Source organism: Schistocerca gregaria, chromosome 1 (genome assembly GCF_023897955.1).
Source record: "Schistocerca gregaria isolate iqSchGreg1 chromosome 1, iqSchGreg1.2, whole genome shotgun sequence".
NCBI classification, from domain to species: domain Eukaryota; kingdom Metazoa; phylum Arthropoda; class Insecta; order Orthoptera; family Acrididae; genus Schistocerca; species Schistocerca gregaria.
The window spans coordinates 796594282-796610887 of record NC_064920.1 but is presented as its reverse complement, the minus strand read 5'-3'; positions in this window follow the sequence as shown (position 1 = coordinate 796610887).

Below are 16606 nucleotides of genomic sequence, written 5' to 3'. Positions count from 1 at the left end.
CCGTTGATCTTATGGTGGATCAGATTTATCTGTACACATTGTACGTATACTTGAACATTCACGAAAAGCTGTCTCAAAGATTTCTATGATACCATTGAAATTTTGAGGTTGAAGACGGTGTGCTATTGACCCTTATGGCACTCAGCGCCTCGGTTGTATTCTAGTCAAATGACGTCGCTTGTAGATTGCTCTGCTTGAATTTTATCATTTCCGCAAACAGCAGTTTGTGTTTCGAATTGGTTGTTTACTGTGCAGGAAACGGTTTTCCTGTGCAGTGTCTACATGAACCCTGTTGAATATATTTTAAGTGCTAACAGAAAAAAAATTAGCAGGAAAAATTAACCGAAAAGGAACTTGGGCCTCCCAGAGCAGATCCGTTGTCTGAGAAAGTGATTAAATCAAATAAACGTGACTACAAGCGAACGTTTAACAAAGAAATGTATAATACGCGCAAGTTGTCGTGTAGGTGCAACGTATGAATGCTTGATTTTCAGCCTGGAATTCCTTCTGAAATGCGTGTATTAAGGATCATCTTCATTGTCCAAAAAAATTAAAAAAAGCACAGAAACTCACACTTACGCAAAAATGAGAGAAGGAGAGTTGTAAAGAGTTCGACATTATTTCGTTCTTGCCATAAACTGTACTCAATCATCTACAAAACAACAAAATTCCACATAAGCAATTCTTACTTTTTTCAAACATGTTATGCTTATGTTATTATTATTAGTATTGTTGACAGCGGCTCAAGCTGTATAAATATGGTAATAAGCATAATTCTTATACAAATTTATCTGTTAATTTCACACTCCTATTTATCAGATTTTTTTTTTTAGATTAACACTCATATTGTACACTTACGAGCCGCTACAGGTGCTGACGGAAACCTACACTGCGGAAACTAACTGCAGAAATCATTGTGGGACGTACGGCGAACGTATAAGAGTGAGCCGAAATTTGGGGTAAATGGGTTATGGCAACAGATGACCCACACGAGTGTCTTTGCATACGGCACGACATTGCTGCATCGTTTCTCCTGGGATCGTGACATTATCGGTTGGACTCTAGATGAATGGAAAACAGTGGCCTGGTGAGATAAGTCCGATATAAGTTGTAAGAGCTAACTACAGGTTTCGAATGTGACGCAGACCACACGAAGCCATACCCAAGTTGTCAACAAGGTACTGTGCGAACTGGTTGTCGCTCCGTAATGGTGTAGGCCATGTTTGCATGGAGTGGACTGGGTGCTCTGGTCCCCCTGAACCGATTATTGGAAGAAATGGCTATGTTCCGCTACTTGGAGACCATTTTCAGCCTTCCATGGAACTCATACTCCTAAACAATAATACGCAATATCACTGAGCCTCAATTGTTCTCGATTGGTTAGAAGAAAATTTGGAAAATTCGAGAGAATGATTGGGCCACCCAATTCGGCCGATATGAACCCCATACAAAATTTATGGAACATAATCGAGAGGACGGTTTGTGCATAAAATCCATTGCCGCCAACACTTCCGTAGCATGACCACCAACCCAGTAGCCGGCGTCTGCACCGTTGGCACGGATAACAGCGGCAACGCGTCATGGTAGAGAAGCAATGAGGGTTTGGTAGCTGGAGGGAACTGGCACTGCATCTGCACACAAGTCTCTTAATAACTGTAAATTCCCGATAAAGGGATGGGGGCTAAGCTTTGATGCCGCGTTCGGTCACGTCCCAGATGTTTTCGATTGGGTTCAGATCTGGTGAGCTGGGCCCATCACATCAATGGGAACTAGCCACTGTGTTCCACGGACCATTCCATCGCAACTCCTGGTCTTGTGACACAGTGCACTGTCTTGTTGAAAAATACCACTGCTGCCGGGAAACAAGATCGCCATGAAGAGGTGTATGTGATCTGCAACTCGTTTGTCATCATGGTGCCTTGCGCGACTTCCGCTGGACGTACTGATGCCCACGTGAATGTTCCCCAAAGCATAATTGAGTTGCCGCGGTCTCTGTCCTGTAGTTCAGATGTCAAGGAGCTGTTCCCCAGAGAGACGATGGATTTGTGCCCTCCAATCGCCTTCACTAAGAAGTTATTGGGAATAATCAGACCGTGCAACGCTCTGCCACTGCACCAACATTCCGTGGAAATGGTCACGTACCCATTTCAGTAGTAGTTTCCGACGTCGTGGTGTTAATATTGGCACATGAATTGGTCGTCAGTTGCGGAGGCCCTTCATTAGGAGTGTCCGGAGCACTGTACTTGTACTTAGTCCAACAGAGTCTGATCTTAGTTCCACTAGAGGTCACCGCCTGCCCTGTTTTACCAATCTTCCCAGCCTATGAAGTCCGACATCTGTAATGAGGAGTGGCTGCCCAAACCGACGACTTTGGTTTCGCCACGTGTTGAGGATACTCGCCACAGCACACCTCGAACACTCTATAAGTTGAGCAGTTCCTGAAATGCTAATGGTGAGACTCTGGGCCATTACAGTCAGCCGTCGGTCAAAATCAGATACGTCATGAGTCTTCCCCAATCTATGCAGGGATTGCACGTTCACTGATACTATTGCACGGTTCGTACGTCTGACGAGCATTCATTCCACGTCAGGTGACGCTGCTATGGCCTGGACTAGTTTATAGTGATGGTAGGTCGGTGGTCATAATGTTTTAGCTGGTGTGTGGACGGCTATGGAGGCAAAATGGCTCAATTTTTCTGCAGGAGACTTGCAAAGACTTACTGAATCCACGGCACGCCTAGTTGCAGCACTAGGGCTGTCAAAAGGAGTTCCGACACGATGTTAGGAAGTATCCCAAGACTTTTGTCACCACAGTGTAGTCCGATATTAATAGATCATGCTCATAACACAAAAATGATAAGAGAGGCATACTTCCAAAATAACCTGATGACGTTACGGATGGATGTCGAAACAAAGTGTCACGAGAAGCTTTCCAAAAGTGGATTTTTAGTCTATTAAAATGCCACAGCTCTTTCTGAACACGACACAGTGACACATGATTTTTTTTTTTTTTTTTTAGTTACGTAGTTTTCCCCCACAACCCACATTATCCTGGTATCGTACCCAGTGCCTTATTCATGTTTTCTCGGATGAAGAAACGATTGCATCACTGGATCGTACACAAAGATGATAGGGTGATGGAGCAGCCAAACCGCAGACTTCTGCAACCAATGTGACCACCGTTTGGAAAAAAGGTTCGCCTTAAGAAGAATAATACTAATTTTCATGGTCATAGCCTGAAAGTCGTATGTCATATTTACACCGTTCAGTACTGAATTTCTTTGATGTGTTGTCAAATCGTAAACACCCTGCGAAAGTACACACTGAGCTGTCTATATCTGAAAGCGTGACTGCCCTCGAGACAATCTGTAGAAGACTTGAGTGAGCCCTATGGCGAAGGGGCAATGGGTAGCAATTGCACTGCTTCGTTCCTACAGGACGCTGTGCTTGAATGGACAACGCAGTGTTCAGTTGGGCGCTGAGACGTGGCGGGGGTAAATGTGGTAATATGCTTTTACATGAGTGCAGTGGAAGTTGGAGTCTTATGTTCACTCACAGACATCACGCCGTAAATGTGTGTCTGCTTCCTAGTTCGTATTGCGAGGGTTGGTGTGATGATATTGGTAGTATTTTCAGAATTTTTGTGAACGCTTGCTATGTTGACATGTTACGTTTGTGGCTTTGTTGGATGGATGACTTTCTAAGCAGAGCACAAAATCGAGTTTCCTTTGTTTCATCCGATTATTATTGCTTTTGAACTCATAACATTCCTATTTAATGCTTGTTTCGGTATTTTCCAAACCATTTAGATTTCCTTTTGTTCAAGTACTTCACAAAGAGTGTCTCTTTTTACCACTTGTTTCATGTATGTATGTTGTGTGCGTCGTGGTGGCATAATTATGCTTTGAATGTAATTACTCTTTTTCTACTCAGAGGTGCTAAATGTTAATCGTGACCCCACGCCTGTTCAGCCAAACTTCATTTTGCATTATGTATCTACACATTGCGTGTAATGTTCATTCTCTTTTCATCAAAGATACCAGTTTTCCTGAACTAGCAGTATGAGAAGTATAGAGCGCTTCACCTGAAACTTCCACTACAAATATTGTTGAAAAGCAAAGTGCTACAGATGGGCGATTTTCACAGAATAGATTTGTAGTCAGTGGCTCATTCTGTTAGCCAATAAACTAATGTTAATAATAGTTATGAAGTGTATTTTGAGTGCAAACATACACGTTTTTAAATGAAACAACGCCTGTTGATGTTAAGAAACGAAAAGCAAGGTAAATTGGAATGTCAGTGGTATTTGTCGCAGGATTCTAGTGCGAGTAGTTTATGAGATACCGCATCTTGAAATGTTTCCACATCTACACTGGTCTGTGCCATTCAATCTTCGTAGTTGCTACATTCGATGCTGTTATGTTTACTTACAGTGTGCCAGTGTGTTCCTTGAGTGTATTGAAGCTGGCTCCTCAATGTGTCAACCCAAGCAATATAGCTCGCGCAGGATACGATGGTCGATGCGCAGTCACCATTTTTCGTCCAAAAGGCTGGGCGAGTTTATTCGTTTGTTCAAAAGGGGAGGCCGGTAAGTGTTCTCCACCTTTCGGCCAGTTAGCGACGGCAGAATCGAGGAGGGCACCCTGTAACCTTTCTGTAACTATTCTACAGAGACTATGCGTTAAAAAACTAATTTTTGTTCTACTTATAGCTTTATATATCAGTTTCATGATAATGTGCCCATCATTTCGTTAATGTTCGTAGTTATTGTGATATCTACGTGAAAGTAAGACACTGCACGACATTCAGAAAAGTGTGCAATTAAAAATAGAGGTCGCTTTTATTTTGCGAGCGGTGCACATTAGGTAGTATGTTGCTTCATATGAAATTTAACTAACATATGGAATTTTTTCTTTAAACTTGGGTGGAGGTATCTGACTGTCACCATTTTCGAGAAAATTGGTCTGATGTAGCAAACCTATTTTTGATCTTACCTCGCAAGCGATAATGCATGTGTGAAATATTCACAACATTCCTCATATTTCATATATCGAAATGACATTTTGTCAAATGATGGCACACAAAGAGGAGAGTATTTTACCATATGATTATTATGTAAAACTTCACTGTGTATCGTGTTATTCCAATAAGAAGAGACTTTGTCGGTGCAAGACTGTAATTTTTAAGGACCTTCGATAGCTGGTGAAACGAGAAATACTGTGTGTTTTGGAACAACATAGCCCGCATCTCGTGATCGTGCGGTAGCGTTCTCGCTTCCCATGCCCGGGTTCCCGGGTTCGATTCCCGGCGGGGTCAGGGATTTTCTCTGCCTCGTGATGGCTGGGTGTTGTGTGATGTCCTTAGGTTAGTTAGGTGTAAGTAGTTCTAAGTTCTAGGCGACTGATGACCATAGCTGTTAAGTCCCATAATGCTCAGAGCCATTTGAACCATTTTTTTGGAACAACGTATGTGAAGACATTACTTTTTTTTTGTACCAAGGAAGTGCTTTGTCATTAGCTACTGACTTTACTTTTTCTCTGTGCCTCACTTAATAAACTTCATAAAGCACTGTTTCCGAATTCTCTTACAGCTGCGCCTCCACAAGATGTTAGCGACGTGAGACAGTGTAAACCCCACTGTGTTTAGGCAAAAGTAACAACTTTTCACATAGTAATAAGAGAAATGTGTAGGTTTATTCAAAATTTGCCACTCATGACGCTTCTCTGAATGTCGAAGACGAATGGAATATTCCAGAATTTGAAACACGGACATCTGCCACCATGAGTTTCTTAGAAGTAGATACCTTAGGGGTTGCGAAGCAACTCAAATCGCTTGATACGGGCAAGTCTTCAGGTCTAGATTGTATACCACTTAGGTTCCTTTCAGATTACGCTGATACTATAGCTCCCTACTTAGCACTCATATACAGCCGCTCGCTCACCGATAGATCTGTACCTACAGATTGGAAAATTGCGCAGGTCGCACCAGTGTTCAAGAAGGGTAGTAGGAGTAATCCATTTAACTACAGACCTATATCATTGACGTCGGTTTGCAGTAGGGTTTTGGAGCATATACTGTATTCAAACATTATGAATCACCTCGAAGGGAACGATCTATTGACACGTAATCAGCATGGCTTCAGAAAACATCGCTCTTGTGCAACGCAGCTAGCTCTTTATTCGCACGAAGTAATGGCCGCTATCGACAGGGGATCTCAAGTTGATTCCGTATTTCTAGATTTCCGGAAAGCTTTTGACACCGTTCCTCACAAGCGGCTTCTAATCAAGCTGCGGAGCTATGGGGTATCGTCTCAGTTGTGCGACTGGATTCGTGATTTCCTGTCAGGAAGGTCGCAGTTCGTAGTAATAGACGGCAAATCATCGAGTGAAACTGAAGTGATATCAGGTGTTCCCCAGGGAAGCGTCCTGGGACCTCTACTGTTCCTGATCTATATAAATGACCTGGGTGACAATCTGAGCAGTTCTCTTAGACTGTTCGCAGATGATGCTGTAATTTACCGTCTAGTAAGGTCATCCGAAGACCAGTATCAGCTGCAAAGCGATTTAGAAAAGATTGCTGCATGGTGTGTCAGGTGGCAGTTGACGCTAAATAACGAAAAGTGTGAGATGATCCACATGACTTCCAAAAGAAATCCGTTGGAATTCGATTACTCGATAAATAGTACAATTCTCAAGGCTGTCAATTCAACTAGGTACTTGGGTGTTAAAATTATGAACAACTTCAGTTGGAAGGACCACATAGATAATATTGTCGGGAAGGCGAGCCAAAGGTTGCGTTTCATTGGCAGGACACTTAGAAGATGCAACAACTCCACTAAAGAGACAGCTTACACTACACTCGTTCGTCCTCTGTTAGAATATTGCTGTGCGGTGTGGGATCCTTACCAGGTGGGATTGACGGAGGACATCGAAAGGGTGCAAAAAAGGGCAGCTCGTTTTGTGTTATCGCGTTATAGGGGAGAGAGTGTGTCAGATATGATACACGAGTTGGGATGGAAGTCATTACAGCATAGACGTTTTTCGTCGCGGCGAGACCTTTTTACGAAATTTCAGTCACCAACTTTCTCTTCCGAATGGGAAAATATTTTGTTGAGCCCAACCTACATAGGTAGGAATGATCATCAATATAAAATAAGAGAAATCAGAGCTCGAACAGAAAGGTTTAGGTGTTTGTTTTTCCCGCTCGCTGTTCGGGAGTGGAATAGTAGAGAGATAGTATGATTGTGGTTCGATGAACCCTCTGCCAAGCACTTAAATGTGAATTGCAGAGTAGTCATGTAGATGTAGATGTAGAAATGTCACAAATGGGTAGAAAGCCAGGCGAAAATAAATCACCGCATTTTTGGCTTCATCCGCTTTAGATAGTAAGGAAAGCAGAGGTTACAATAGATCTTCCTGGATGGTCACCATGCAAGTGTGGGCATGGAGGGTGCCGACTTAATATTTACAGAAAATGTGAGTGTAGGCTTCCGCTTAGAACAGCACTTCCCGTCCAGCGCTCTGCATTTCCCCTACATCGGTCTGAGCGCCTCTCATGTGTTTCGCCAGCTGACTGTGCATCTAGCGGTCACGGCATTTTGCGCGCAATAACTTTCATGAGTGGATGATAGATAGCGACATGCCTATGGTGTACTGAGAGTATAGGAGGAATCGAGTTTGTTCTAGTATAGTGTATGCGACAAGATATCACAATAGACGTCAATCAGCTTCAACCAATTACGTGGAAGTGGTAGTGTAACACTGAGACAACGGAACAGAAGGAAACAAGTGGTTACAGAAGGGAGGGGAGGGACGGAATTAATGTTCTTACTGCTACTACAGTTGATTTGCACGTTAACTCCCGGGCAGTAGCATGAGGAAGCAGCATCAATCAGGCAAGTGTCCCATGCATTCTCCATCGACACAGGTTCCATCCCCGTCACATCTCTCTCCTTCAAGAGTTACATGGAAACGATAATGAGAATCATGTTAACTTATATACGTGTGAATTAAGACATGCTACTCCAGTTGTTATCATGTATCTTGTTCAGTGATTAAGCCGCAAATTTCTAATCATGGCCAGGTAAAGCGCCGAAACATGGACTATTGGCCTGTTGACAGTCCCCGTTGGCTTCAGCAGGTGGACCGTCAGCGTCCATGGTGTGTAAACGTCTTCTGTGGGATAGTAAACCATCACCTCATAGGCCAGTTTTCCATAGGCAGGACACGGAACGCGCACAAGTATTGGAGCCGAGCCGGCCGCGGTGGTCTCGCGGTTCTAGGCGCGCAGTCCGGAACCGCGCGACTGCTATGGTCGCAGGTTCGAATCCTGCCTCGGGCATGGAAGTGTGTAATGTCCTTAGGTTAGTTAGGTTTAAGTAGTTCTAAGTTCTAGGGGACTGATGACCACTGCTGTTAAGTCCCATAGTGCTCAGAGCCATTTGAACCATTGCAGCCAAACAGTCCATCTTCATTGTATGCTGTGTAGACAAGGAGGAACCTGTGATGGCCATTCAGCCCATAGTGTACGAATTGTTTCGAAATCACTGGATTAGATCAGAGGACCGTTGCCCCTAATTGACGATTGTAAAGTATCTTCTGTGGGTAAAACTGAAAGACGCTGCCTACAAGGAGCTACCAACTGCACACAACGATAATAATCGCCTTATTAATCTCCTGCCCACTCGGACATCTCCGCTGAAATGCTAACACACGTGCAGCTTTCTTTCCATACCAGAGTGGAAGAATACAACCTGTGATGGTCACTTGTCTCGTTACCGGTCAGAATACACATAACTAGTGTATGCCCTTGTGTCTTTCCTACGACAGCTATTGTAAATTGCCGGTGGGGAAACTTTTCAAAATGCCGTATCTTGTACATGACGTTCACTAGATTCATCCAACAAACACACAAACATTCTAATTTACCCTAAATTTAGTTTCTTAATGTCAATAGGCACTGTTCATTTAGAAATAAAGCGCGTGTTTGTACAAAAAATACAGTTTATAATAATTGTTGAAATCTGTTGATTCACCCACAATACGAGCCCTTATTGACTTATGTGAAAACCGCACATCAATGGTACTTTTAATTTCCGCAATATTTGCAGCGCAAATTCTAGATGATTTATCCTATATATACGCATTTCAACAACTGCAGTGAGCAATACGTTTCGCCTGTTTCCTTTGCGGGGTTTTCAGAACCGATGCTAAGCTTGTGGTTGGAGTTTGCAGGAGATGCTATCAACAGTCTATATATAACGTTAAAGTTTTGTGTCTGTGAGTATTCACATTTCTCAATAGTTATGCTGACAGACTCGGACAATCATCCCCAGTTCACATAGCCAGGCTACAAGCAGCGAAACTTAACACCGTAAATCTTACTCCATATTCTTATCAGGACTTAACAAATTTGTGAAAATCATTTAAACCTCTATTCATACCCATTATTAATTCACTGCGCAAAAGTAAGCTACACATATACCGCACCGATTTTCATCTACTATCTTTGCAGCCTTGTAGCGTTATCATACTGTTTATGGTTATAAACTTTAACTATGAGAGGACATTTTCAGTTCAGGGGATATTCCAGTATACATACGTGCGCGTAATCGTGTAAGCCAACTTAAAGCAGAAGATAGGGGGTTCCTTGTAAAGCGTGATTCTGTCAGTTAAAAGTTTACGAAAACACCTCGTAGAGTCGTTGTTGGAGACATTTCGATAAATATAGCTATTCCAGGACATATTTTTACTCCTGTTCTTGACTTACTCACTAGAGTTGTTGAGCTGCTCTCGTATTACGCAGTGGGTCGAACTGACACAGCAGCTAATGTAGCCTGGCCTCGTATTCTGTGAGACAGAGTTCCGATCATTTAAGGCGTTCCCCAAAATGGTTCCTTTCGTAATGTTACGGCCAGCTTCTCGCCCTGCATCCTTTCCTGTGACGGGATTTATCATCACAAACAAATTCCTCTCTACTTTCCATTACAATGATATTTTGCGGCTAGGTGATATTATATAAGGTAAATGACGTGAGCTCATTTTTAGCAACTAAACGGCTTCTCACTCGTTCAAACGGTATTTTGTGCCTCTTCTAAATTAAAATTCAGACTAAATCTGTAACTAGCATCTCACAACTGTCACTATTATTCTTGCACATTCCTTTACCTCATACTCCTTTAGCGCCACACGTTAAGGATATCTGCAGGTGTTTAGAGAATTTACGCTCTTTATAGCATGTTCTTAAACTTCTATTAGCGTTTACGCTGCGTTTAAATTGTTCATGTATGATTTCTCGAACTTCGAAAGCAGTTCCACAGCGCAGAAGTTCTACCTCCGTCCGCCAATTAGGGGAGCCTTCAAAAGTTGGGACAACGTTTCCGCAGTTGATGTGAGAACTTCGTCTTTAAATGCGGCGTCGCTGCACGCAGATGAGGAATGTTTCGGCTGGATGGAGGTGCTTGAGTTACAGATCCTTCAAATGTTTGAGAGTTGTGTAACTTTCTGTTGCGATCCTACAATATTATTCGCTTTTCCCTTCTCCCTAAATGGTGGCAAATAATCAGTCCTCTGACAGTCGGTATGAGACAAGAAATTATTTAAAACACAATGTAGCCATCGCAGTTGGAAGTATATACATATAATTTCTTGCTCGCTTCGTTATTACAGAAACATTTGTAAGACTTTCAGTAGCAAAATGGATAGCGTAGGTGAAACTGAAATGGTCTTTATACCACATGACATACACAACTGTTTGTCACTGAAAAACTGTATATTCGTCTGGAGAATCCTTTCACGTGATATGTACTTGAGTCGAAAACACAATAGTGATTGTTATAGAACGGTGTCCATTGACAACCGTAGTAAGGGAATATATGTACTGGCAAATAACGCTGAACGCTGACTCATTATCTATCAGCAATTTTATATCAGTGGGATCATATTACAGCTAACACAATTACGCATATCTTATTTGATGGCGTTAGCATATTCATTTCTTACCTCCTAGGTAATTCCAGGCATCGCAACATGTTGCCACATGCTAAGGTCAAGGAGGGAAGGGCCCACGTACCTCCCCTCGTGCACTTCTGCAAGTGATGTATGAAGCACCCTCATCCTGCTATCCACGCTCCCTACACTCCCACACACCTTGTGCCTATTATTTGTAGCTATGTTTCCATTACTGACTATCAAAAATTCGTTTCAAACTGATTCAGCAATCGTCATATAGCTAACTTTGATTTGAATCTGTACATTATTTGCCATGGAATGGACGAACGAATGTATAGCACATGTCTCATTAAATTATTAAGAAAAATTGTGTAGACAATATGATCAACAAAATAGGATTATCATTAGTTTGAATGAGTTTCTTTTTATTATAAACGCTAACCAGGTAATCCTGAAAACGTAAATGAATACAAATACGCATTCACATCCTACTTCCGCCTGTCACTACAGATGGCTGCACTGAAAAATAGATACTTCTGTATAACTAATTGGCAATCATTTGCTTATAGAACATAAATAACAAATTAGGAATTCACTTTTTTTGAACATGACTTTAGGCTTATAATCGTCCTACAAACCCAGAGCACGTGAAATAACAGCAAATCCTAGTTTCTCCTGTCACAATCAGATGAATGCACTGTAAAATCGCGATCATTGCTCGATGATTGTACTACACATATAAATGGCTCCAATATCAAGTAAAAAACGCAACAGATCGTAAAGTACTTATTTTCTGTATACAGTTGTGGGAAATATTCTAAAATGTCTTTAGAACAAGTCAGCAACGCGAAAAACTCGAAGTTGGTGTAGCTGGTTGAGATGAAAGTTCGGTCTCTAGTCAGTGATTTCCAGCTGCCACGAGTAGATTGCTGCACGAGCTAAGATGTTGAATAAATTCTAACATACATGCAAAATACAACAGCAGCTCTAAGAAGAGCTAAAATTAATGAAACAGGCTGTTTGATTTCACAGGAATGCAAAAAAACATCTGCTTTGTAAACGGAAGTACGAGTTCGAGTCTCGGTTCGGCACACAGCTATAACCTCCAAGGAAGGTTCATACACCCGCTATTCGCTGCAGAGTGGCAATGTCATTCTCGAAAGTACTAGTTAATTTGCACATACTGCTAAATACTGCCTAGTCGTCAATTATGGGGTGTCCAGGAAACCTCCTTTCTCAGAGCGCTAGACAACAATTCAAGCAAGTCGTATTAATGAGTTATTACAAAATTAACAAATACTTTACTTAACTTTGTGTCACAGAGATGTGTCGCAAACAAAGGGCGACATACAAAGTAGTCAAGTTTCGTCAGTATAATAATTCCAAAGTCTGATATATAGTTCAAGCGTAGTAATGAGCTTTGACCTGCTTTATGCAGGTCGATAGCCTGGAGGCTGCTCCTCTTCACCTAGCGGCCGCTGCTGTCGCATTGTCATCTGGAGGGAGGTCCGATAAGCGTGGGATTGGCTGACTTCTTGTCACAGGCCTCGTGCACTATCTTTCCCGACTGGTGTGCCGGAGATTTGACTTTACACCGTAAATTCCTCCCCTCCCCCCCCCCCCCCACAAGAAAAAAGTGACGGACCATCATTGTGTAGGGAGCACGACAACGGAAGGGAAGGCAGGAAAGTGGACGCTGCGATGAGAGGAGGCGAAGGCTCCGTCTCCATGGGGTCGTCCCGCGGTGTCGTGTTGACACCCTCTGGTGGACGCGCTGTCCTCGGGACCCGTGAATCTGGGAGAAGAGATGCAGAAGGATCACCGTGCACATGACTGTGGAGAATTTGATTGTGATGTCAGCGCTGCAATCCGTCTGGATCTGAAGTCAGATACGTGGATGCGCCAGGTCGACGAAGTACCTCGCCTCGCGCTTACTGTCTGCTACCGTTAAAAACCTTGGAAAACAAAAGCCATGGGACTTGAAGCAATACTTAACGCCTTCCTTCGGCGCCGGATGCTGAGGAACGGGATGGAGCAGGTGGAGCAGCGGCCGTGAAGCAATTCCGCCGGCGATAGTCCATCTCGTGGATGTGAACGATAGGAGACAAGAAACAGTTGCATTGCTTGATCCCTGGTGTGTATGGTGCGACGACTGGAAATCTGCTGCTTGAAGATTCTGACGAAACCTTTCGCTTCGCCGTTTGACTGTGGATGGAAAAGTGCACTATTTAGATGCTGTATGCCACTGCATTCACACAGTGTTTCAAATTCATTTGACGTGAGGCAAACGTTCGAGGCAAAAATAGAGGATAACGCCTGAACTTTGCTACGCGAGGTTGTCGAGTTCATTGGCACAGCAAAATGAAACTTGCTATAAGAGTCTACCACAATCGACCAACGAATGTTCCCAAAAGGTCCCGCAGTATCTACACTCCTGGAAATTGAAATAAGAACACCGTGAATTCATTGTCGCAGGAAGGGGAAACTTTATTGACACATTCCTGGGGTCAGATACATCACATGATCACACTGACAGAACCACAGGCACATAGACACAGGCAACAGAGCATGCACAATGTCGGCACTAGTACAGTGTATATCCACCTTTCGCAGCAATGCAGGCTGCTATTCTCCCATGGAGACGAACGTACAGATGCTGGATGTAGTCCTATGAAACGGCTTGCCATGCCATTTCCACCTGGCGCATCAGGTGGACCAGCGTTCGTGCTGGACGTGCAGACCGCGTGAGACGACGCTTCATCCAGTCCCAAACATGCCCAAGGGGGGACAGATCCGGAGATCTTGCTGGCCAGGGTAGTTGACTTACACCTTCTAGAGCACGTTGGGTGGCACGGGATACATGCGGACGTGCATTGTCCTGTTGGAACAGCAAGTTCCCTTGCCGGTCTAGGAATGGTAGAACGATGGGTTCGATGACGGTTTGGATGTACCGTGCAATATTCAGTGTCCCCTCGACGATCACCAGAGGTGGATCATGCATATAAAAACTGCGACAGTGCAGTAGAAGAAGTAACTGGAAGAAGTACACATTGAGAAGAACAGAGCCTGCCGGTGTGGCCGTGTGGTTCTAGGCGCTTCACTCTGGAGCCACGTGACCGCTACGGTCTCGGGTTCGAATCCTGCCTCGGGCATGGATGTGTGTGATGTCCTTACGTTAGTTAGGTTTAACTAGTTTTAAGTTCTAGGGGACTGATGACCATAGCTGTTAAGTCCAATAGTGCTCAGAGCCATTTGAACCATTTTTGAGAAGAACAGAAATTACACTTATATCCCAATACTCATTATTTAGATACTTAATTGCACTGCAGCCAGCGAAATTTCTGATGGTCCTCTGGATATTACGAAAGCTGGGACGTGTTCGTTAACAGGGTGTATGATCACCAAAGACGGTATGCACGCTCTGCAACGTGCTCTCGTGCGGGCCTAGAGATTGGTAAGGAGCCCCTGTGGCCTGGAGTTCCATTCCTCCAACAGTAGGGGTAAAATCTTATGGATGGTCCTCGGTGCCTGTGGACGTGATGGAGTACGTTTCCCCAAGGCATCGTACAAATGCTCGATGGGATTTAAGTCAGGGGATCGGACACCAAATATCCTCTCGTTCCAAGAGCTCCTCCATCTGCGCAGTTTGATGCGATCGCACATTGCCATCCATAAAAATGCAGTCAGGTCCGAATGCACCCCTAAAAAGAAGTATGGGCAAGGAGAACAGTGTCACAGTAACAGTGACCGGTGAATGTACTGTGTTCAAAGATATGGACGTCAGTCAGCACTAACATGCAACATTATACTTCCCAATACCCTAACACTTGGACCACCTATACGATTATGTTCGACAATGTTCTTGAGTCCATGAAATGTTTCCCCTTCGTGCCCTTCTTGCCTTTTGAGGTCATGTACACTGAGGTGACAGAAGTCACAGGAGAGCGATATGCACGTATACAGATAGCGGTAGTAGAACGTACACAAATCATAAAAGGGCAGTGAATTGGCCTACCTGTCATTTGTACGTAGATAATTCATATGAAGAGGTTTCTGACGTGATTACATCCACACGATAGAAGTTAACACACCGGTGTCAATTTGTTCTTTTTTCCATTTCCAGGAGTGTATGGGACTAAGGCCAATCAGAAAGTTTTTTTTTTTGTGTTGGAGTGAACTGATTTTCCGTACGTGCGGGACATTGTGACGTCATCTGTTCAACTTGGGTGTGCATAGCGTGCCAAGGACAGTATCGACGGGGTAATTGTTTCGTATAAACAATCCCCCAGTGTCCTTGGCGAAGTAACTGCTACACTTCTTTTTGCAAAGCTTTGGTGATCAACACACGTGACTGTCCACTCTCATTGTGAACAAGAATTACACCTGAAGCAATTCAGAATCCTGAGCATCGATGTTACAAGATGCAGCAGAAGCCTCAAAGTCTGTATCAGGGAGAACTGGGAGATGTGAAAGTGCGAGTCGTTTACCATGTTGAGCTGTCGGACGTTACACAATCTCGTCCATCTTTGCAATTTTTGGGAAGTTCGTACAGGAGCCAGCTTCATCGGATAAAACAATGACTGCCATGGTTTTTGATCTGGTACTAAGTAGAATTTTGTGCTATACAAATAGTGGTGGAATTTGGTGAAAACGTACACAATAGCCAATGCTTCTTACTCTATTTGTGAATAGTTACACTTATCTTTGTACAACACTTTTGAAGCGAAAGCAACAGACCTGTCTTTATTGCCTAATGTGTGCGAAAGCACTCCACTGATACCGTAAAAGAAAGCGTTAACCTGCAACACAACTGGTTTGTCAGGATCAAAGTCATCGAAGCGTCGATCAGTGAGCAATGCATCTTTCAGTTTTTAAAAAGGTTCTTGCCACTCATCTAGCCAAACAAAGGGCTCGTTTTGCGACGCAAGCGATGCAATGGAGCTGCGATTTGTGCAGCACTCGGTGTGAACCGAATGTAATAGTTCGTTGTCGGTAAGACTCACTGCAATTCTGTAACATTGCGAGGAACTGGCAAGACGCGTATGACTAACAAATGTATGTGAAGAGGATGTACACCTTGACTGTTTATGACATGACCAATATACTACAATTCAGATTTCAAAATACCTCTACTTGTCCAGTTTATACTTGACTTCTGCATCAGGTAACATGCGAAACAAAGCACTCCAATTTGCAATGTGTTCTTCAGGTGTACGACGAGCGACGCCAATATCGTCCAAAGAGTTTGAACAGTGTGGTAGTTGAGCAGTCAGCTGTTCGAAATACCGTTCAAATATGGTGAGTGAGGAAGCACTGCCAAAAGGAAAACGCAAAAATTTAAACAAGCTTAAAAGAGTGTTCCCCAAACACACCGTTTGAGATTCTTCAGCTAGTGGTATTTGAAGATATGCGTTGCGCAAATCAATTTTTGAGAAGTAGCGACCAGCCTAGTCTGTTCGTGAGTTCCTCTGGGAGTGGCAACGGGTAAGTATCAATCACAAAAAACATGGTTCAAATGGCTCTGAGTACTATGGGACTTGAAATCTGAGGTCATCAGTCCCCTAGAACTTAGAACTACTTAAACCTATCTAACCTAAGGACATCACACACATCCATGCCCGAGGCAGGATTCGAACCAGAGACCGTAACGGTCGCGC